At 37.0% G+C, this 23661-nt stretch overlaps 1 long non-coding RNA gene across 1 annotated transcript; it reads left to right on the forward strand.

Moving 5' to 3' along the window:
• The first annotated feature begins 12987 nt into the window (after window positions 1-12987).
• LOC127648076 (uncharacterized) lies at window positions 12988-17591 on the forward strand. The gene is made up of 3 exons (XR_007971133.1): window positions 12988-13245; window positions 15369-15495; window positions 17572-17591. It is a non-coding gene; the product is annotated as an uncharacterized LOC127648076 (long non-coding RNA).
• The last annotated feature ends 6070 nt before the right edge of the window (window positions 17592-23661 follow it).

The following is a 23661-nucleotide window of genomic DNA, read 5'->3' on the forward strand; positions in this document are numbered from 1 at the left end:
CATAAAACTGACAAGCGAAAAAAACGACAAATCAAAAATAAAGAAACATCTGAGAAATGTAACAAACTGAAGTAAACCTGGCAAATGATGCCTTAATGAACAGTTAAAAATGAATCTAAAATTCTGGCATCATTTACTCACCTCATGTCTTTCCAAACCTGAATGAATTTAACAACTGCTGGCAAAATACTGAAAAATCTTCAGGTCTTTTTTTCCTGTAAGCACGGTTCATTGGGACCATGTCTGAAGAGCATGTGAATGCAAGTGAATGGAGTGGAACTTTGAAGAGATAAAGGGGTCATATCATACTTGATAATTTTTTCCTCTTCTAATTTTATTCAATAATTTAGTTAATGTTAATATTAGTTCATATTTTCCACCCTCTGGATTTTTTTCAGCTATGTCTTTGAAATCCAGACAGCATGTTGTTTACTATTGTCCTGCTAGAAAATTCAGGGACATCCTCAGAAAAGACGCCATCTGGACAGCAACATATGTTGCTCCAAAATTTGTACATATCTGTCTGCATTAATGGTGCTCTCACAGATGTTCAAGTTACCCATGCCATGGGCACTGAACCAGCCCCATCCCATGACTGACACTAGCTTTTGAACCTGACACTGAAAACAGCTTGGATGTTCCTTTCCTCTTTGGCCCAGAGAACACAATGGCTATGTTTTTCAAAAATGATTTGAAAGTGGACTCATAGGACCATAAAAAACAATTTCACTGTTATGCTTTCCATCTCAGATGAGAACACACCAAGAGAAGTCTGCGGTGTTTCGGGACAGTGATGATGTATGGCTTCTCCTTTGCATAGTAAAGCCTTAACATGCATCTGTGGATGTAGCGGTGAATGGTGTTTTCCCAAATCCATGTCAGGATATCCATTACAGACGCATGACAGTGACTTCTGAGGGATTGTTGGCCGTCAGTCTTGTGCTCTTCTCTGTATGGACAATAAGATATAACACAACATGGTCCAGTTATTCAAGTAATTTTGATCATGACAAATGTGTATCAAACTGCTTTGAGAAAGTGTCTTCTCCCATCCTACCCTTCAAGCTCAAGATATTCAGTGACCTCTGGTTCCAGCACCATATCGTCTAGCTTTGGTGTCTCTTCTGCAGGGGGTCTCAAATTCACAGGGTTCTCTACAAGAGCAACATTGTCTGAAATACTCTCAGAATCTGTGAAGTTGCTATCCATTACAATAAAGTCACTGATATTAGATAAAGGCAAGTGATCTTGAGATGTGCAACAATAGGGCTTTCTTCCTTTGGCTCTGATAGAACACTTCCTTTTTATCTGGGAGCTGTCTACTTGCTTTTTTCAAAATACTATGAAATATAGCATGTGTCTTTGGCTGCTTCTGCTAGTTTCTGCCATTTCTTGGCGAGTCTTTTGCTCGGCTGCTCAGCGAGGAAGTCGTGCTGCTAGTGGCTTTGAGAGGAGATGAGGTGGAAGATGTTATTTTACTGCTTTTCTTCTTTGGTTTTCTTCCTGTTTCCTCCTTCTCTTCCTGACAGGCGGGGTCTCCTGGCGTTTTGTCCACAGTTAGAGAATCTTTCTGATAGTTCTTCAGAAGATCTCCTGCTGTTTGAAACGGGCTGGATGAACCACAGAATCCTGCACTTACTCGCTTTCTCTTCAGTTAGAAAGAGGAAAATTAAGTGAACTATTTCCTCAGTTTTCTAGTTTCATCGTGATATCACTTTATTGAACTTGATCTTACAGATTTGTAAATTGTATACATTTGTGTTGGTAAAATAAAGGCAACATGAAATCAAATTCAACACTTGATTATTTTTGCCATCTTGGAATCAACATTCCTTTTCAGCTGATGAAATCAAGGTCAATCAAAACAATTTCATCCAATCAAATCCCAAGTGAAGTTACATTACATTAAAGTTAAGTCACATTAAGTCATGTTAAAGGGATAGTTTTCATTTTTGGGTGAACTGTTCCTTTAGGTTAAGATGTTGTATTACTATGTTACATTAAGTAACGTTAAGTTACATCACGTATAAATTATTCATGTTACATCATGTTAAAGTTTTCACATTAAAATGAAGTCAAGTTAAAGTTACACAACGGAAGATTTTTGGTTAAAAATTACCCCGATTCACAACGGTAAGCCTACAAAGATTATTAGCATTCTGAGCTGTCGGGTCGGATTTGGCATGAAATTACAGGCTTGTGTCTTTCATCCTTACATCATTACGTCGTGTCCGTAAACACAGAAAATAACTACCGGCTGTCACGCGTTCTTTACTAGGAACACCTGTACATCTATTATTCATGCAATAATCTAATCAACCAATCGTGTGGCAGCAGTGCAATGCTTAAAATCATGCAGATACGGGTCAGGAGCTTCAGTTAATGTTCATATCAACCATCAGAATGGGAAAAAATGTGATCCATTCTTCGTTGATCTGCAGAACTGCCGCTCACTGGATGTTTTTGGCATCATTCTGTCCAGGGCTGGACTGGTAATCTGGCATACTGGGCATTTTCCCGGTGGGCTGAAACACTTTGGGCCGAATGGGCCACGATAAGCTAAAATGAGCCACCGCATTATGCAGAACGGACCACAAAACGGCGCCGCGATATGCAGAAAAGGACAGCGAACACACAGTCTCATGCACTGCACTGCTGCCACACAATTTGAATAAGCAGATGTACAGGTTTCATTTACATTTACAAGTACCTGTCAAATGATCACATTTGCTCTTTACATGTGATGATTGGACAATTGCAGAGGATCATGAAGCCTCACTCTCTTGAGAAGTGCAGCTTTGTACAAGTTTGCTGATTTACTGCGTCTGAAGATTTCATGCTCTGTTCCACAGCCTGAGAATGTGTCTATGAGCTACATAGAGAAACATAATGAGGACAAAAGGGCATGGAAAAATTGAGATGTTTTTTGGGATGAGTTTAGCCCTTTATTATCACAGACACCACTCAAAAAAAGACTTCAATGAGCCATTAAGGCTAGGTGACATATTTGTGATTTCTGAGCAAGAAAATCCTGCGTTGTGTTCAGCTCTGATGCTGGTCCATTGTTTGTTTGACCTCTGACCTGTGTTTAAGCTCTGCTGCCCCTCTGTGGTTGGTCAGACACTCCTGGAGAAGAGACAGGCAGTGATCTCGGCTCTAAAACCTGTCTCACTCTAATTACTCTTCAGCCATTGTGTTTGAGAGTGTAGTGCATATGTGTGCCAGTAGGGGACTCCCTTCTCTCTATCCATCTCGCACAGCACACAAATCATAGCATGCTGGAAAACTCCAAATTGTTAAATTGATTAAATCATCTAATCCTGCTTGTCTTCTTCTCTGCTTTGTAGATATGGCACAGTGAAATGGTTGCCAATCCTGAAAGTATATCAAAGTATCATGGTATAACCATCTGAAACCATCCATTTACAGTCATAGCACTTTTCTGTTGAGGTAGTTTGGAAAATAAAACTTTCTTTAGGAAATTGCCAAAATAGTTGATAGGTTGAGTTGAATTGTTCAAGACGTCCTGTTACCTTCACTGTAAGCCTGGGGATTCTCTGGCTGCTGCCATCCTTTAACGGACAGTCGACATCTGAAAAAAGACCAACAATGTGACTCTTTACATTCACACAATGTTTGTCACAATTAAAACAAAACAGAATGAACCGTGCATGTAACGCTGTTATGTGTGCTACAACTCGGCCACTGACCTGGTGGAACAAACGTGCCATTTGCCACATCTGAACCCTACAAATAATAAATCTAAAAACAAATGAACAAAGAGGGACAAACCAGAGTGATGGCATCATCATTGGTTTAGAGTTCTCAAGTCTGTCTTTCCCTATAATAACCATGACTCCTGCAAAAATACCATATTAACTGTAAGTACTCTAAAATCATTGTTGGGGGTAACAGCTGGGTCCTCAATACGTACATCGAAGAATAAAACTAAGAGTCAGGTTTTGCAATAATCAAACGAGAGAGTTTACTTTGATTGTTCTCTGCAGAACACAACAGGCATACAACAGTTAGAAAGACAGTTAGTCGAAGTGAAGTCTTACAAACTATCCAAAGCAATTATAGTCATATGCACATTGCATAAAGGGTTTCATCGTACCACAATTTCTAGCATTCTTGTAGGACAACTACAAACATTTTAACATATTACAAATATTGACATTCACATTTATGCATTTGGCAGACGCTTTGATCCAAAGCGACTTACAGAGCCCTTATTACAGGGACAATCCCCCCGGAGCAACCTGGAGTTAAGTGCCTTGCTCAAGGACACAATGGTGGTGGCTGTGGGGTTCAAATATGGACTGTTTCCGTCTTCATGCAAACAATAACACTAAGAATTTTATTTTATTTTCTTGGTTCCTGGGTAGTAAGTATTATTCCCCACAAACTTTGCCTTTGTGACCAGGACAGTGATTATTTTTATATTTACCTATTTCCAATTAGAAAACGGGCGAATTTGTGTCTTTCCACTCACATAAAGTCAGAAAAACAACATATGAATCCATATGAACATGTATTTATACTAAAGTAATACAAAATAAAGACAAAGATAGCAGGGAAACTTGGTAAAACCACCTTAGAGACCCATCAGGAATGCTACCATTCTGAAGTCTCCTATGACCTCCCAGCCATACTCATACTTCAAGGCGTCCAGCAAGGTCTTGATGCTATTGTGATCCTCTTTGAGGTGACCAAGTGAGCCAGGAGAAGAGACGGGTACTTGTTACCATTATGGAGCAGCACAGCTTTGAGGCTCCTGGATGACAGGCGATTTAAATTGCCTCGAACAGACTGGTCAAATTGTGGCTGAAGCAGAGCCCATCTTGATGGGTGATGAAGCTGAAAAAAGGTTGCTGAAGCTTCCTCAGATCTGCGACTTGCACACTTTCATCCAACAAGTGCCACTGCTTGAGCCTAGACGTCAAAAGCTCGGCATTGGACTTGGTGAGACCAAGATCTCTAATCAAGTCATTGAGGTCTTTTTGGTTGGGGTAGTATGAGTTTCTCTCCTCAGCTCCACCTCTGAAATTGCCATCTAAATCTACCATGTCTTCCTTGCTCTCTGACTTGCTGCTTTATTCTTTAAGATGGCTACTCTCTCTCTCTCCGGAGGAGTGGGTATGGGGAGCTCATGGCAGTGTGGCACCGGGGTGATGGATGATGGAAGTTCCGGATACGTGACAGCAGGTGCACTCTTGCCAGTCCGATTTTTGGAAGGGTCCACAGTGCCACAGAGTGGTCAGTGGGTTACCACCAAATTCTTGGGATAGCAAACTTCATGGCTTTCTTTTCTCTATTTATTTCACTCATGACTAAAAATTAGGGGGGGCTTGGGTAGATCAGTGGTAAAAGATGCTGGCTACCACCCCTGGAGTTCGCTAGTTCAAATCCCAGGGCGCGCTGACTCCAGCCAGGTCTCCTAAGCAACCAAATTGTCCCGGTTGCTAGGGAGGCTAGAGTCAAAGAGGGAAAAATAAATAAATAACACGGAAAATTGTAAAACATTTTAAAATGAAAAACTTTAACAGTTTTAAAAATTAACACATTTTATAACACAAAATTCCGAGCAACAATTGTCCATCTTACCTTCCAGAGTCTTTTTTTGCAGCGCTCGCAGGTGAAAGGAGGCGCCCAGAGTTTGTCTTGATCCTCAACAGGCATGCCGAAATATGCCTTGTAGGCCTCACACATTTTAGCAGATGCTTCCACAGAGTGCTTTTTCGCTCTTGTCTTGATAAATTGGGCGCAGACATAGCAAAATGCTTGCAGCCTCTTGATGCAAAAAGAAAATGCAGATATTTATCCACTTAGGCAGCTCTAAGCTGAACTGGTTGGCTTAAGACCCCTGTATTTATACTACTACAGTATTTGTATTACTGGAAAGTTCTAGAAAGTTCTAGAAGTTTCTCCAAGTTTACTCAGCACTGAATCTATCTGGAATGTTCTGGAAAATAGGTGCATTTCAAAATATCACTGGTCCTGGTCACAAAAGCAAAGTTTGTGGGGAATAATAGCCATTTTTTATACTTTCGAGGCAAAAGCAATTAGGAAATAACACTTCCTACCCAGGAACCGAAATTGTGTTACATAGTGTAATTGTTAGCCACAACATGAATCGAGGTCCCATCCATGGTTAAAACAAACTTATGGTCAGACATCAGGGGGTAGCTTTCAGTTATGGCTATTCCTTATTTCTTAATGTCAAAGGGGTAAAAAGGAGAGTTGTTAAAATCCTTGGAAGTTCTTTTCGACTATGGCAAAGTCACTTTTAAGAATGCACAATAACTGTAAATAATTCAGAGACATAAGTTATTTAGACATTCAATATGTAGGTCTTATCTTCTCCTCCGGAATACAGGCCTCCTCCTAAAAGTTGCTGGAATGTCGGGATCATCTGTGGAACATTAGGACAGAGAGCAGGAGAACACATTGAAAACATACACAAGGCCAAACGGTAAACAGTATAATCTCTCTCTCTCTCTCTGTCTCTCTCTCTCTCTTTCTCTCTCTCATACAATTAATAATGATTGAATAAAATAGAATCAAATGGTTATAGAATAGATGATTGATTATATAATAATTATAATAGATTCATATGTTTGTGAATAAATTCAAGATACAGTAAATGTATATTCTCCAGAAGCCGGGCTAAATGTGTAATCACTGTTACTGCACTCCTGACCTGGGCCAGACCCTTCAGTCACCCCTCAGATTTCATTCATGTAACTTGCACCTTATAGTAAAAGAAAAATAGAAAATGTATTATTAAAATAACAATAAAAGATAAGGTAGAACTTGTAAAAATAAAAGAATTTCGAAAATCCACCCCTTCACTATAATACTAGATTTAGATTTTTTTTATCTTCTTTTATTAAGCAACGTTTTGGTCACTCGATCTTTGTCAGGCATTTTAGACAAAATAAAATAAAAATATTTGTAGTAATATTGTTGCTTATTAAATGGCTGTTTCTTCAGTTTCGGCTACTTTCATGTCTCGGGGGTTGATTTTTATTAAATCAAACTGATTTTTTCCAACTTTTTTCTTTTTATTATATGAAGGTCACATTAAAACTGACTTAGAAAGTTTTACCAGGCCTTCTTCATTTATTTTGGGTACTTTTCAAATGCCTTTTATGTATAGATTGTGCAGATTTAGCCTTGTCCCAGACATACTTTCCATATTAAACTGTGAAAATCCATGATAAATACACATTATTTCATGTTTAAATCTATGATCATCTAAACAAAGAGTGAAATAATCACAAAATATTTCAACATTTATTGTGTGAAAATTATTTCAATCAAAAAGCCTTGATTACAGACTGATTTGGGACAAACAATTTTTGAATCTTTTTTGAATTTAAGTGATGTCAGCTGAAAAAGAAAGTAATTTTAGAGGCAAGGAAAGATTATATGTACTGATGAATGTTCTTACAAGAATACCAGGAAAGTAAATTAAGAAACTGGAGGAAAACTGGGGATCATGCAGAAGTTTAGTGCAGCTGTAGTTTCCTCAGTTTTATGAGAAAGGTCTCAAACAAACAGCTGGAAAACACATGTCTGTGTGAATGTCCTGGCACAGACTCAGACTGGGGGTGGATTGTAGTTTAGTAGTTTTGGTGGGAATGTTTTACTGTATTCTTGTGTTTGTATGTGTGATATATATTCATCTTATGGCTTTCTTGCGTCTATTTAACCGTTTACCCTTTCCACTTCAGCAACTGTGTTGTGTATGTGCTGACTCTTGTGAACAGATGTGTGCTGTGTCATGATGCTGCATTTCATTTATGCAAAACCTAAAATGTAAACTTGCATTAAACCCTAAATATTCATTAGAACATAATTCTTCTGGTGCTTTTCCTGGTATTGCTGGTATATTTCTTTGGGGAAATGCAAAACTACTTTAAATTACACAACTATGTATACGTCATTGTAGCACTAGTGCAAAATAATACTTCATTACAATAATGAGAATAAAATCAGAATTATCATTAAAATAAATATGGAGGGGCAAATTACTCAAAATTAAATCATAAAATTTTTTAATAAATCCTTAAATGCACAATGAAGTTTAAAGAAAATCTATAAAATCATTAAATTAATCAATAATCACTAATTAAATAAACAAAAATCCCATGTATTTCATTTTAGCATAATCTATTTCATTATGATATGTAAATATTTATTTTATGATTTTATTTGGAGTAATTTGACTCTAATAATAAAGTAATATTTATAGTAATAAATAATGAGAATTAACAAAAGTTTTTATGAATAAGATAAATAAATCCTTAAAAATAAAACATCCGGATGCATTACTGTAATGATAATGAGATTCTTTTGCATTGCGGTAATGAGAATCTGAAATAATTCTCATGAAAATAATGCCATACTGTGTGTAAAGATGTTATGGCAATTCTTTAAAAATAGAATTCATTTTATTTGTCATTTTGAACTTTACAACATACTTTCTTACCATATTTACATCAGGTAAAATATGCTTCTGTGTTTCTTGTTCTTGTGCTACAGTGTGTGTGTTTTCACCTCTTTCCTCACTGCCACCCCATTCCTCATCATCTCTGTAAACACATCCAAACATAAACCGCCTCAGTGTCGACAGACTAACTGCTGTGAGTCGTATAGCTGTATCAGCAACCGATCAGCTGACCTCATGAACCCGTAACCCTTCCTGCCTCCCACATAGAGTTCAGGGTCAAAGCCGAACGGTCCCCTGGGCTCTGCGCCCATGGATTGGGCTGGTTCTGGTGCTGAGGGCGGCCGCTCTCACTAGCTGAACACGGACGAGTTTGGGGTTACACAGAAGTCACATGCACCTGCGCAGTAGGGTTTCTGATTGCCAAAAAACTGTGATGGTGGCGTGTCAGCACCTGAAAATGAAAAATGATGGAATGATTCAAGGGATTCTGTTATCACTTGCTCACCCTCATGTCATACCACACCCATTTTCTTTCAAGTAATACAAAAGAAGACCTTTTAGCAGAATGTTCATGCTGCTCTTTTCCGTACAATGAAAGTCAAACAGCAAAACTGGCATAAAAGCACTATAAAAATAAGCCATACGATAGCAGTGTGGGGACAGACAGATATTTTTAGGAATTTAGATTTATTGACAGGAATAGTTCACCTAAAAGGACATTTCTAAAATAATTTACCTTCATGTTGTGTCAAATCTGTATGACTTTCTTTCTTCCGTAGAACACCAGAGGATGGGAATTAAGGAATAAAATGATTCCGGTTCCAATTTCTCTTAATGTGGAATGAATCAGACTACACAGATCACTCTCTGGTTTTCCTGCTGTAGATTCAAAAGAATCTGCTCTTAAGAGTCATTTGTTCATAAACCAGACCACACTGAATAAGCTATGCTGCTTGTTTCAAGCTATAGATTCAAAAGAATCTGCTCATAAGAGTCATTCATTCGTGATTCAGACTATACAGGTGGTGCTGTTTGTTTCACACTTTAGATTAAAAAGAATCTGCTCATAAGAGTCATTCATTCGTGATTCAGACTATACTGGTGGTGCTGTTTGTTTCATACTTTAGATTCAAAAGAATCTGCTCATAAGAGTCATTTGTTCATAAATCAGACCACACTGAATAAGCTATGCTGTTTGTTTCAAGCTATAGATTCAAAAGAACTGACTCATAAGAGTCATTCATTCATTCGTGATTCAGACTACACTGGTGGTGCTGTTTGTTTCATGCTTTATATTCAAAAGAATCTGCTCATAAGAGTCATTCATTCGTGATTCAGACTATACAGGTGGTGCAGTTTGTTTCATACTTTATATTCAAAAGAATCTGCTCATAAGAGTCATTTGTTCATAAATCAGACCACACTGAATAAGCTATGCTGTTTGTTTCAAGCTATAGATTCAAAAGAACTGACTAATAAGAGTCATTCATTCATGATTCAGACTATACAGGTGGTGCTGTTTTTTTCATGCTTTAGATTCAAAAGAATCTGCTCATAAGAGTCAGTCATTCGTGATTCAGACTATACTGGTGGTGCTGTTTGTTTCACGCTTTAGATTCAAAAGAATCTGCTCATAAGAGTCATTTGTTCATAAATCAAACCACACTGAATAAGTTATGCTGTTTGTTTCAAGCTATAGATTCAAAAGAACTGACTCATAAGAGTCATTCACTCATGCTTCAGACTACACTGGTGGTGCTGTTTGCTTCATTCTTTAGGTTCAAAAGAATCTGCTCATAAGAGTCATTCATTCGTGATTCAGATTATACTGGTGGCACTGTATGTTTCACGCTAAAGATTCAAAAGAACTGACTCATAAGAATCATACGGTTCCGGTATTTGAAAAACGGTTCCAAACAAAAACGTCGGTTCCCAATCCTAGTTGAACCAAATAAAACAATTCATTGAAAAAAACCTAAAACATTTGTTCACAGATTGGACATTGGACAATCATTCGTGTTCAGTCATGCCAGTGCAGCTCCTATCTACTCGAATGGGAGAAAACCAAAATCTAAAAAAACGTTGGTCAAGATTACGATCAAAAAACATATTTCAAATCAGCAATAAAATCTGATAATACTATTTAACTGTTAATAAAATTGTGATTATTTACCTCAGACTATGCTAAAACACGCAATTTTCCCGGCTTGTATAGCAAATGAGCATGCACATTCTAAAGTTGATTGACAGGTGATGTCTGTATCTAAAAGGTCATTGGCTCTTTTACCTGTAAGGAGGGACTTCCTTTCTGCATCTGTTGACCATTGGGTGTTCTAATTTCTCCCATTCATTTAAATAGAAGTTGCCCGTCTCTGCTAAATAATCTGTGATTGAACTTAGGCCAGATGTCATAACTTCCCATCCTCTATTTGTTGTAATTGCATGGAAAATTGCAGCCAGTGCAGTCTCCTAAAATGTTCTTTTGTGTAAGTTAAATGGGTTTGGAATGACATGAGGATAAGTAATTATGACAGAAGTTTCCTGCATGGGTGAACTATCCCTTTAACAAAGAACATTATTTAAGGTCTTCTGCATGTATAAAGTATTGTGCATACACACATACAGTGTGAAGTCTCTCACTTCTGGGTTTCAGGTTTCAGAGTATGAAATAGCTGGCAAAGGCAGAGAGAATTAGAGACTCCCCCTGAAACAGAACATGTTTACATTACCTCACACACAAAGACCTTCTGTGCCAACACTGCTGTCTAGAACCAGACCCCTTCCTCAAATACTGAGCACTGAGTATCACTCTTGACCCGTTGTCTGAAAGTATGGAGTAATACTGTCCTGCTTTGTGAATGTAAACACTAGATGTCTGGATCATATGGTATAATACATCACTAAACAATCGCTGACAAACAGAAACACTAAGAAGCAAAAGACAGTAAAAAAAAAACAATGTTGATTTGAAGCCTCATTACATCAACAAGCTAGTTGCAAATATAGATGAATCGAACAAAACCAGTCAAGAACATATTCTTGGGGTCAATAAGATTTTTTGCGTTTTTATAATAATATTATTACTATATTATTAATTGATAAATAGAAAATGACCATTGAAACAACAATAACAACTGATATAAAATAGACATTAATAATATACATTTATATCTAAATATAATTACTGATTACTATATATACTGTTCACGATCTATACATACTGTATATACATTATATACAATAATATTTCATATATATATACACACAGTATACTGCATATTTTCTGTATATATATAAGTGTAACAAAGTTCAAGAAATGAGGAAGTGGGAGACAGTGAATCCACCTCAAAGGTAAATTTATTCTTCACACAAAAACCACGTTAGCTTGTCTGCTAACAGTAAAGCTTCACACGAAACACTTAAACGCTATATATAGTGGGACTGACAGCGGCCATCACATTTGTATCTTCAGCTGGGCTCTCTCTCCCCCACTCTGAGGTTTGGCCCCTTTTATTTCTCCCTTTTTTAACTGCGAACAAAGAAACAGCCATTAACAGCAATTCATCTCAAGTGAAAACCCTTTCTCTCTCCCCAGACGAACACTCGACCACGCCCTCACCTCCACATACCCCCACCACCCGACTAAGGCTGGGGGAACTGTCCGGCCAGCCCAATTTTCCTTGATGACGTCTAACATGGGCGCTCGTAAACCATTGTAACCGGTCCTGCTCGCCCCGCTCCGAACAGGACTCGATGGTGGGCGTGCTAACGAGGCTAAAGGCTACAGCCCCTAGCTTCAGTCGCTAGTGCACTTCTTGAGGTCAGGAGAGTGAGGTTTGCACACTGCACAGCTATCTACCAGATGGTTCCCGTTACACTCACCCCCCTAAACCTCACTCCCATCCGGGTCACGGCACCATTGTAACCGGTCCTGCTCGCCCCGCTCCGAATGGGACTCGAACCGGCTTGGGAGGCGGGCGTGCTAACAAGGCTAAAGGCTTTAGCTTCAGTCGCTAGTGCACCTCTTGAGGTTAGGAGAGTGAGATTTGCACACTGCACAGCTATCTACCAGCTGGTTCCCGTTACACTTAACTCTCATGAAAATCCCGTCACAAAATCTTAATGGCCCCAAAAATAAACTTAATTTAGTTAAACCAACTATACTTCTATGTATTTTTACTTTTGAGGTTGTTACCAGGAACTGTTTTTATGAGATTCACTCTAAAAGACAATAAAATATATATATATATTTTTTTTTTAAATCTAACAACTTTTTACTATTTTTATTCATTTGTGATACTGAAAAATGGATGTCGTCATTTTAGAGGCAACAATTTGCTCTCCTAATCCAGTGAATACAGACACAAACTAGACTAACTGCTTTAACACAAAACAGGCACTCAAAAAAACTTTGTTTGACTACAGGAGGAGAAAAACGGTTTCCCTGGTGATTTGAGGGGAGGAGAAAAGACCGAGCCACAGCAAGACAAAAAGGGGGTGGGGATGAAGACTTGTAAACAGAGAGCGAGAGCTCCAGACTGACAAAATGTGGTTGAAGAGCTGAAGAACCTACAAAGCCATCTCCAAAAGACTTCTCACACAGGAAGAGTGAAACCACATGCACACACTAGAGGCCATATACAACAAGACTGTATGTTGTAAGTCACCTAACAATAAATAACAGCTGCATTACGAGACGGACAGCTTGTATGGACCACAGAATCTGGACACAAGTTCATATGAGGAATGTTACAGGGGACGTTGACTGGAAACCACTGGAAACTAAGGTAAAAGCAGTCAAATTGTGGACAGAAGAATGTGGTGATTATGTGATCTTCAATATTTGTAAGTGAGCACTAACTTGGTCAGAAGAACTACATTTGCAGTTTGTGCTTGGAACATCTAAAACTCCTAAAATGATAATACAATAATAGATAAGCAGTTGGGCACTTTCTGGTTGTCAAACATAGTGGAACATGCTCGTAGATTAATGTGACACCTTAAAAGCAATAAAGAAATTATAATACAACAGAATGAAAAAATTGGCATTGACAAAAATAATGACCGTAATATCAAGATTATGACATGTAAAACGCATTCACGTCTTTGTAGGACCCGTAATTACAATTAGTAAATTCAGAATTCTATGAAAGCTCCGACTTGACATTCGTGATGTCATGTAAGATGAACCAATATGGGAGCGGCCTCAACAGTTAAAGGTAGAAAACACATATTTCTGTGTAATATGCCATTTTATTATGCCATTGATGCCAGGAGCAATTTATTCTAAAACACTTTGCAAGAACATATAGAGGTGAATTCATAAATGAATGTAATGATAAACAACAAAGCCATTTTGGCATTATAAGTGTTGCCATAGAAACATAACTTACGAGGCTCGAGGATGTGAATACCTCCGAGCAGAATCTACGAGTTGTCATCTCGTAATTACAGTAAATGTGAAATGACATGAACGCTAATGATGCTGTAAGCGATTTATTCATGGTAAAGTATGGAAAAAATGTTCCTACTCCCTTAAAGATATTCATTAAAAAGTGTCCTGAGAAATCTCACCGGTCTCTGTGACAGCTGTAGACTGTGGACACTGACGCTTTCACCTGTCAATCATTTTGCTCGTTCTCATAGTGTTGTGTTTGAAGCGGATCATTGAGGTTATGATACATAATGTCAGTTGAGGGCACTATTGTGCCACTGGTGAATTTGACAGCAACAGGAACAAACAATGCTGCTCTTTTGATCTGTTTTGTTCATAAAATTACTTTGGTGGGCGTGGTTTTGGAATGAGGGGCGTGGCTAATTCAACGGCTCAGTCACGTGAAAGCTCCAGAACGCTAAAATCACTTACAGTACCTTTAAGTTGACAGAATGTTCAAATGAGTATAGACTATTCAAACTTTCAAAACTGTCAAAAAATGTAAATGTAAACAATCCCACAGAAGACTTTCTGCTTTAAATTGCTCAATCTCACATATTTTGAATTTTGTTATTAAACTTCCAGACAAGGCTTTGTCAAGCCAAAATAGTTTGTCTTTGATGTTGATGTTGTTCAATTAGTTGGATATTTTTTTTCAAACCATTTCTACTGGTCGGAAGCTACGGTAAATATTTAGTTTAGTTTCACCAAAGTTTTATGCCGCAACGCTCAGTTACTTCTGAGCTCAATGAGTTTGGTGACAGTAGCTAAACATATTTGTGAGCTAAACTCGATCTAAAGGAAAATGTGCTAAATAAAATTCTAAGCAATGCTCCCAGTGGGTGAAGTGGGAAGTGTTTTTGAATATAAGAGCTCGTGTGAGCTACAGTTTCTGGGTAAAATGTCCACAGAGGGGTGCCAAAAGCGAGTTGGAAAGAGAGTCGTTTTTGTTTTAAATTATATTAAGCAGTGAACAGGAATCCATAGTTTTAAAACTACAACTTGGTGGCCATTTACTCTCAGTAATCTAAGCTGTAACTTGTGCATGTCTCGTGCAATCGGCCCCAGTTAAAATGTAATAAATAATGGCTCAAGAAAGTTAGTACTGAGAAAAGAGATGCCACTTTCATTGATATTTTGTTATCTAATGCAATGGCATTCAGACATTTTAATGTGTGGCTTAAGTGTCAAAACACTTTTTATCATAATTTTTTGAACAATATATCTATTGTTTTACCATTTTAAACCTAACACACTTATTAAGAAATATGTGCATTAAAAGTGTGATTGTGCTTTCTTTCTTTGAAATAAATAACACTTTATTAGTCTCATTTGATAGTTGGTGTTTTGACACTCTTACATGTGTAGGGTATTGCGCTGTATATTAAGACTCATAAGCAACACTGATTCGAATCAGAACACTCAATTGAATCACTTCATTGTGTTTTGATGATTCCATTGTGATGTCATTAACAGATCAAAATTCTAAAGTCATCCTACTGGAGTGCTTGATCAAACTTGATTCAGAATGATCACAACTCGCTGAAAACAACCCAAATCCTGAGAGTTCCAGGGAAAGAGGGCTGAACAGAGTAAATCAGAGGTAAGAAACGTTTATTTTAACAGCAGAGTTCATTTTATAGTGTGGTGTCAACAATGATCATTTCTCCCATGGAAACACCCTCACCCCTCCCTGAGGAACACCACAGCAGAGACATTTAATGGCAAGTTTCAATGAGCAGGTTCTGTTTTTTCACTCGTTATTTTAAGTAACACAGCAAAAAACGTTCTGTAAGTTCTCAGTGCTGAATATCTGAAGTCTCTAAACTGACAAAGCAAACTGGTCAATTTACTGATAATCAATGTTTTTATATCTGCCATTGTATTTGTCATGGCTCTAACACACAAGTTAAAATCATTCATTTGCAACTTCAGGGTTTGTGTGATGCCTCAAAGAAATGCAAATCTACTGACAGCAGCTGCAAGGCAAACGAATATACTTAGAGCAAAGGTGGTGAAATAAAGATCTAATCTGAGACATGAAAACTGATGATCTGATCTAAACATTTAAGCACTAATGTAAAACCGCTCTTTTGCTGGTTGCAAACCCAGAAGTGTTGCAACTAATCATTTGTTTGTACGCAGTCATTTTATCGATACACTTCCAGGGATAACATGTGATCCAATAGATCAAGTGTGTACAATATAATGGTGACCATACAGGTACAGTCTGATATTCACTGTTTTGTAATTTAGTTTAGAGTATTGACACTTACTACCACACCTTGAGTCACGAGTTTGCTGAGTGTCTCCAGTCAGGTGTCCTAAGCAACAAAATTGGCCCGGTTGCTAGGGAGGGTAGAGTCACATGGGGTAACCTCCTCATGGTCGCTATAAAATGGTTCTCGCTCTCGGTGGGGCGTGTGGTGAGTTGTGTGTGGATTCCCGTGGAGAATACCGTGAAGCCGCCACATGCGCTAGGTCTCCGCATAGATTTAGCTGCTTGAGGGTTGATTTTTACGGTATTTAACTGTAAAATGTCAGTGAAATTCCCATTATCACACACTGTAAACCCTAATATTGTCATTAATGGAAAAATCAAGTTGTCTTAACTAAACATTACTCGACATCTCATGTTTTGGGCTCATAACACAAATATCTTGATTTAATTTATTTATCTTCAAAATCTATAGACTTAAGATTTTAAGTGTCAATAACTCAAAAGATTACAAAGAGTAAAATGCTGAGGCTATGGGGAACTTATGGGGACATTTAAATAATTGCTATTAAGAATTCATGGAGGTTTTATCTCTTTTGTACCAATATTTATGGTGTTTTGTTGCACATAGTTGTTTAAGGTGATCTATGTCGCCTTTGGTCAAGTTGGACCATGTTAACTCTATTTCACTTCTACTTGTGCATGTGCAACTGAAGTACAAGTATATAGTGGAGAAATACGTTTCTTCAATGACTGACCTAGAATCAGTTATAATCTTCTTTATTTGAGCTGTGTTATTGTATGACCTTTTTCCATCAAGTTAAAATGATGTAGTAGAAACAATATTTTAGCAGCAAATCTGAACGATGTGTACTTGCATTTAGTTAACGTAATTAAATGGTTAAGTTCGTTCTATATGAACCCTGACACCCTGTCCACACCGAATGCGAGCGATGTCGCATCACAGCGACTTGAGGCTGTCTACACTGACAAGGACATGAAAGGAACATTCTAAACCAAAAAACCTTCTAAATTATTTGTTTTGTTGGCAGTAGTGCTTGACAGATAGACAGACAGACAGATAGAAAAGACAGACACATAGATAGACAAGAGAGAGAGAGATAAAGCAGATTAAAGGTCTTGTGTGTGCTTGCTTATGAAGTTTATGACAGTTGGAGATGCAACGTTCCGTCAACGTAAGTCAATGTGATATTTCCCATATCTGCCATCTGTATCATCAGTGCTAAACTGACTTTTTGTTCCAGGCAACTGATCATCTGTTTCATCTTGTAACACTCCATGCTTACTTTCTTCTTATGATAATTATCAAATCAATATTTCATGTTATTTATTTATTTATTTGGTATGTAGCCATGCAACAAGCGAGGCAATCGGTATCAGCCAAATTTTTGCCATCCACTTAAAAGCTTAGTTAACTTTGCCTTTGCATTTGTATTTTAGACTTCTGCTATTGGCCGTGTTGGTGAACAACATCTATAGTCAGAATGAGTGCTGCAGATGACATTATGAGAATCCTCCGGCACATCTGGACCAGACTGCAGGGTCTTTCTCAAGACCACCCGCTCATGCAGGTGGCGTTTCTCATCATCCTGCTGTTCTTCTGTAAGTACAACCCTTCATCAAACACTACACTCTCATTACAGCACTGCACTACGACCACATCTACTGTCATTGTGGAAGAGTTTTCATTTGAACATGCAGTTATGAGAGATCCTGACTGATTAAAGGGTGCCACAAACACGCATCCAAATTTAGCTTTCTATTTCAGTCTCAGTTTTCTCCACCGAGAACTGAGATTTAAAAAAACGCTCTGGAAAACAGAGGTGTCACACTTAAACGGATTAGTGTGGACATGGCAACAAAGCAGCCAGCACTTCCAAAAGAGATAAAATCCAAACTGTCATGTCAGTTTGTCGAGCACAGTTTGATTACGTCTTGTCAAAACATGTGACTAACTGCTTGCTTGGTTGTTCTCACAGTGACATTCATTACTCTGGTCATCGTTGGATGCTTTTACGGCCGCTGCTGCTGCTGCAAAGGGACAAGAAACAGAGTGTCTACCGTCTGATCTGCACCAACGAAACAATATATGGGAGGCCACAAAGACATCAAAGGGCCGAAATAAAGGTTTCATGGCATCTGATGGCTTTGATTTGTGACTGCAGCGAGAGCAAATATTACAGTGAAGTTTCCCAGCCTGGGAAGGTGGCATACACACTGCAAAGCTGTAGGAATAGGAGAGAGTGGGGTAAGATGTGTCACCCACTTAATTTAGGCAACAATGCCTAATTGTTGTCATGTAATCAGATATTTAGAAAGGGCACATCATATACAGCTGACTGTGACTGAGAAATGCACATGAGAAAAGTGATGAGCCTATATTATTCATGTCGAAATACATTTTCTATATGGCAGGTAAAATGAGTTATCCAGGTCTTAAATAAATATCATGCATGTTGGTGAACCGCCAATGTATACTAACACCTTGTAAATGATTTGGCTAAAGATTATTCATGAATTATTAAATGAAGATATAAGGGTAATGTGTGTCTGATGCTTGGGGGTAAGCTGCGCCAGGGCTCAATTGATAATGATAGTAAGCTTTACATTCAAATGCAAGAAATTGGGGAGTTGAAGTTGGGGAACCTGCAAGGAGGGAGCAACATTTCATATTTCCCTGCAACAATGATGGCTGGAATGTCTGTTCAGTCCAATAAATGATCTTTCAGTACATTTTCTTCTTTGTATCAAGAATTTTAAATTTTTTATGTTTCTCAAAATTAAGAAATGTTGAAAATGTTCCTACTATATTAAAATATTCTGAATATTAACAGCTTTTCATGACTGGTTGCTGGACCTTATCTTTAAGAAAATGTGAACAAAAGATTTTTGAACGGGAAAGTGCATTTTTTTAATTATTTTTGTAAAAAAACGACTTTCTACTCCTATTTTTATTAAAACTGTTGATTTAACATGTAAATTCATCTCAATTAAATGCATAAAAATATTGAGTATTAGCAATTAATTAAAGCAATTTATCATGTCCCCAGACCATATGTAAATTCCTCAGTAAGGAATTGTCCTGCCAGTGTAGCGATTTAAACTTGAAGTTTACCCTAGCAGTCAGCAGGGGGCAGTCAGCGCAACTCCAGCTGTACGAGCAACAAACCGACAGTTGATCAAAGACAGCAGAGTGCAGGTATCTCAAGATGCATTTTTTTCCAAAGAGACACAGAAACTCAGCGAAACCACAGTGAAACACGTGTACATTCAACAACAATAGAAGGCGACAGTTGGGTTCCAGAATCAAAAAATAGGTGAGTGAATTTTGAATGATAATTTATAACCTTTTAAAGACATATCTGTGGACTTCGAGCTTGTTAATCCATGGTATATGCTCTTAAAAATCATGTTTAATAGCATCAATTTTGATGAAGAACTACTCTACCCATGATCCTCAAAAGAGATCCACCAATCAGAGAACATTTTCCATTGTTTTGAATTCATTGTTCATTCACAATGCTTCATGGGATTGTAGCTCATTCCCTGATAGTCTTTTTTTCCCCTAAGTAAATTCAAATCAAAGTTTGCACTGTTGTGATTTACCTCAATATAATTAATTAATTTGAATTGATTGACAGCCCTAATTTTAACACAACACACCCTTTGACATGACACATCCTGCCCCTAATGTGGGGTAAGTTGTGCCACTTTCACTTTTGAAAGTCACATTTCTTTGGCCACATTTTATAAAAATGTTCTTCTACTTTCAATTGATAGCACACATCCTGAAATATAATTAGATGTATTAGCTGTACATTTAAGTGGTACAGATTACTCCACTCTCCCCTACATGAAGCTCATCAGCTAAAGTGATGAAACAATACAGAAGAGCTTTTCAAATGTAGACAAAAAACATCTGGCTGAGAGAACTCTCTCTAGACAAGCATGTCCTCCCCCAGTTATGAAGAGTGAGGATGCAGCATGTTGTGAAGCACTCACAGACCAGTGCTAAAGCCTGCCCCCTGGTGTTTGCTTACACAACTGCAGACATAGAATCTTGTCTTGTTAGAAACAAAATTACTTATATTCAGTTTTAATAAAAGTTTATTAGTTATTAAATCCAGTGCGTTTCAGCTTGTGCATGAACTCACCCTTCTTGCTCACAAAAAGCAATAATTGTACTGATTTAGCATTGTTCCAGATCCAGGCTTTCAATGGTAAACTATGAAAATCCATTATAAAAATACAAATTATAACATGTTAAAAACTATTGGCAACTATTGACCAAATTAAAACCATCAGTATATCAGTAATAAGAATGAAAATGCAGATATAAAAAAAACCAATGGTTTATTTATAATTAATTAGTAACACACTTTTTAAAAAGTGAATTTAATCTGTGAATTCAAATGCACAATCCTGAAATAATGATAGCTGCAATATGTAGAATGGTTGGCACTGTTAAGAACATATCATATTTAAATTTTATTTTACATTTTATTTGTTCTTGTTCTCACATTAATGTAGAAAAAAAACATAACAGACATGATGGTTGTGAAAGAGGCACTTAGCTATAAACTACACCCAAAATGCTTTAAATCCTGCAGACTTTGACTTCTGACACATTGGTTTGATAATGCTTCATGATTGAATTAAGATTAAAATAACAATATGGCCTTGTGTGATTACTAAACCTTAAAAGGCTGTGTTTTAAAATATAGTGTGGATTCAGCGCTTTAGTCAGCACTGTGTAAGCAAGCGGCACCCTCTAGTGGTCTGGATGACATTTGCCATTATACCAATTTAATCTAGAATTTAAAAATGTTTTTTCTCCTTTGGTTAAAACTTTTTATTTTTCCATGATGTGGATGACATTTCCAAGAAATTGTCCAACATATGCATAACATTATTTTTAATATTTGTATATAGATTTTTGTTTAAATCTGAATCTGCCAAAAACTTTCAGATCCCTAACAAATATTATTTAATTGTGCATATTTGTTTAGGATACGTTAAATGTTAGCAATGAAAGTAGCTAAAGGCAAGACAAAGGAGTAGTCAATTTTATTTCAAAAGCATTAAAAATGAAACTTCCATCAATGTCATGTCAAGCACATAGTTCTAATAAACATAATACAGAATTTGAGAATTGTTGGAAAACACACTGTGGTGGGAATTTTCATGACTTTCAGAAAAATAACAAAAATGACATAAATCTCCTATATATTGTTAGTACACAAATTAATATAATTATTGAGAATGTGAAAATGTTTTAAACGAAACGTAACTTTCTAAAATCCACAGAGTTAGAAGTGCTCAATGTTAAAGGTGCTGTAAGTGATTTTTTCATGGAAAAGTATGCAAAAAAATGTCCTATTCCCTTAAAGATAACGAAAATGTGCTGATAATTTACACACGCTTCCTGCCTCCTCCTCCACACGTGACCTTACCAATGAGCTTACGCCATCCCTCTCATGAGCGTGCGTCACAGAGATGTATGGAAGTGAACATTTGTGGTTAAAAGGTTATTGTTTTGTTTCTAAAAATAATCAATCGTTTGGATTCAGAAGCACTTTATTTGTTGACTGGAGTTGTGTGGATTATTTTGATGCACCCTAAATATGCATTTTGGAGTACATTTGCAAATATTCTAGGAGATCAGCAGCAACAGAAATACTCGTCTGACACCAACAATCATGCCATGCTCAAAATGACTGAGATCACATTTTTTCCCCATTCTGATGGTTAATGTGAACATTAACTGAAGCTCCTGACCCATATCTGTATGATTTTATACATTACACTGCTGCCACATGATTGGCTGATTAGATAATTGCATGAATAAGTAGATGTACAGGTGTAGCTAATAAAGAGGTCAGTGAGTGTATGTGTGTGTGTCATTTATTTATTTATTGGGATTATATTTGATCCATTAGACTTAAAATGTCATTATGTTCTTGAGGCCCATCAATTTATATATGTATAGGACTTCTGTTATTTAAGTCTCTCTTAGCCCATAATTTCTACAGTAGTATATCTTGGGGCATCGTAAGGGAACACCTCAGGCTTTTCAGAGATACCAAATGTTTGGGAGTTTTGCCAACAACCTTTCAATTCAGCACATCAAATCAAATCTGAATTAAAAATAAAATAAAAAAAATGTTGTTGTGATTTTCATGCACAAATCACTATAGTAAGGTTTTAAAAAGCAAAACTGTAAAAAAAAAAAAAAAAAAAAATGCTGGGTCTAGGGAGGTCTAAGTGAGGTGACATAATATCTATATTGTGGTAAAATTATCCAAATATGATGCTATAATATCTAGAAGATAGCTTTGAACAGTATGTAACAGATTCATACGGTGGGTGTCACTCACCTGGATGAGTGCGATCAGTGGAGATATGACCAGTGTGATGCCATTGGCCAGAACTGCAGGGAGCTGATAGAGACTTTCCTGCACCAGTGAGCATACACACACACACACACACACACACACACACACACACACACGACAACATAATAGAAACTACTGATACATAAAGAGGCTACTGCACTGTAAGTGATGACATCAAACATGTGACAATATCAAGAAATATTAAACTGATCGACTGATTGTTGCAGCCATCAGTTGAACTCGCACTCAGCTAACTCCTGACAATTATCTCCTAATAATCCTTTTAAAAAGTGTCTTTCTCACCCTTCAGCACCGCCTTCACGACCTCCTTCTGCTGCTGTGACCGAAACTTGTCGAATCTGAAGTGTTTTTTTTAAGCTCGATGAATGGCACTCATAATAACAAAATCACAACACTCACTCAACGTTCATTCTCTGCGCTCCTTCAATTTTACAGACACAGTGCAAATTCTCAAAGAAAAAAGCCTACTTCCGTTATTTTCAAAAAAGATGCAAAATTATACTTCAGTTCTTTAAAGAAACAAACAAACAAAAAACTATAGCAAGTGATACTCTTTTATGGTGTTCTGTTTATAATATAGTATAAATGCGTTTTTTACAACCTTTATCTCACTTTGTTACTCTTTAGAAGAGAATTAAAGCTCATTTTAAAAAACCTGACTTTTAGACTTATAAGACAAGATATATATATATATATATATATATATATATATATATATATATATATATATATATATATATATATATATATATATATATATATCCATATCCGTGCTCTTATTATGAAAATAACTGCAAAACAATTTTTCACTTGATTTTCGTACTCTGTTGGAAATCCTGCCCACTTTTGGAGATCTCAGGCCTGTAGCTATTTTCTTTTGGAATTACTATTTTTATAAAAATGTGTAAATAATTTGTAGTAAATGTATTTTAACATTTATAGAATATATTATACTCATTAATTTACTGAATACATTTATTCTACCTTCATACTTTTCTTTTACCCAATGCCAGATATCAGACCTGAAAACTACCTGATTAAGAGAAAAGCATTTTTTGTGTGTGTTTTTAAGTTGTGTTTCCTGTGTAAAGAGAGGTTAATATAAAAATGAACA

The sequence above is a fragment of the Xyrauchen texanus genome, chromosome 8 (genome assembly GCF_025860055.1).
Source record: "Xyrauchen texanus isolate HMW12.3.18 chromosome 8, RBS_HiC_50CHRs, whole genome shotgun sequence".
NCBI classification, from domain to species: domain Eukaryota; kingdom Metazoa; phylum Chordata; class Actinopteri; order Cypriniformes; family Catostomidae; genus Xyrauchen; species Xyrauchen texanus.